This window comes from Monopterus albus, unplaced genomic scaffold, assembly GCF_001952655.1.
Source record: "Monopterus albus unplaced genomic scaffold, M_albus_1.0 scaffold287.1, whole genome shotgun sequence".
Taxonomy (NCBI): Eukaryota; Metazoa; Chordata; class Actinopteri; order Synbranchiformes; family Synbranchidae; genus Monopterus; species Monopterus albus.
This window is the reverse complement of record NW_018128167.1, coordinates 454,868-456,684: the sequence shown is the minus strand read 5'-3', so window position 1 is coordinate 456,684 and position 1,817 is coordinate 454,868.

Here is a 1,817-nt window from a genome sequence, read left to right as displayed (position 1 = left end):
CCCCAAATTCCCTGGCCTCTTCAGCCAGGTGGTGATAATAAAGTAACTGTGGACCCTCTTTGCTAAAGCTGTAAATCTGATGAGAGTCAGTGTTTTGGTGAACCAGTCCCCCCTGATGTTAAACAGTGCTCCAGTTGGCTAACACAGTAAATACTGACCAGTGATTCAGTGAACACATAGAATGATATACTCAACTACGTAAACATAATTGTAACGTATAAGTAAGCAAACTTATGTGTGCTCTAAACTAAATCTTAACTATGATAGAATTACCATACGCAAACAAAGTAAACACACAAGTTGACTAATCAACAAGCATAATGTTAATCTTCTACTAATTAAGTTCTTAATTCATCAAATGTTAGAATCAACCTTAAAGTATGACTTTGTTAATAATTTTACCCAACAGAAGTTAAACTCAGTGAACCATTAGTTGGAAAAGATATGGTCAAACATACCAGAATATTGAGATTGTTCCAACAGTGGAGTCAGACTCGATAGGCAAATAACTCAAGGTCCCGAAAACTCCAGACCTAAGGTACTTTAATTTAGTTTGGGAGCAAAATCAGCTGACATAAGGACCCAAAGGAAGGTCAAAGTTTGGACTTTGATATTTCTCCTAATTAAACTTAAGACTTTTAGTACCACACAATACATTTTAATGTTATTTACTGTTCTAATGGTCAAAGAATGATGCTATAGGCTAATGATAAAGGACATATCATTGCTTCCCCCCACTACACAACAACCGTATCAGCGATCTGTTAAAATACAAGGGATCTGACTCCAAATAAAACTGAATAAGATGGATTGAAAAAAAAACTGAATAAGTAGAAAACAAGAAGACAAACAACCATCTACTGATAAATATGTGTACAGTTAAAATGACCTATTTGGTATGTACAATGGTTACTTCTCTAAGTTACTGCTCTGTAGTGTTTGTTGTATCTTATTATACATATAAACATGGGCTAAATGTTGATCAGTGCATGGCCCACGGGAAGAAACTGTCCTTGTGTCTGGTTGTTTTGGCATACAGTGACCTGTAGTTCTGTCCAGAGAGGAGGAGTTCAAACAGTTTGTGGGTCTGCAGAAATCTTCTCTGCCTTTCCCTCTCAGAGTGCAGGTTTACTTGTGGTTCCTAGAGTCCACAGAAGCAGAATGGGAGGCAGAGCCTTTAGCTATCAAGCTCCTCTACTATGGAACCAACTCCCAGTCTCAGTTCTGGAGGCGGACACCCTCTCTACCTTTAAGATTAGACTTAAGACGTTCCTTTTTGATAAAGCTTATAGTTAGGGTGGATCAGGTGACCCTGACCTTTCAGAAGAACTTGTGAAGATAAAGAAATGGTGTGACAGTAATTTACTATCTTTGAATTTGGAGAAAACTAAATACATGGTATTTGGGAATTGTAGACCACATAATGAACTTCAATTAAAAATTGGGGGTGCTAACATTGAACGAGTATATGAAATCAAATTTCTGGGTGTCATGGTTGATGACAGATTCTCCTGGAAATCTCATAGCAGATGTGTTCAGCATAAAATAGCTAAAAATATATCGATATTGGCAAGGGTTAGATATATGCTGGACATGAAAGCATTACACATTTTGTATTCTTCATTGATTTTACCATACTTAGAGTATGGCGTTGAAAACTGGGGAAATACATACAAAAGCTCACTTCAACCATTGTATATATTACAAAAAAGAGCGATAAGAATTGTGCATAAGATGGGGTATAGGGAGCACACCAATGGAGCTTTCATACAGTCTAAATTGTTAAAATGTTTTGATTTAGTGGGATATAAGACTGC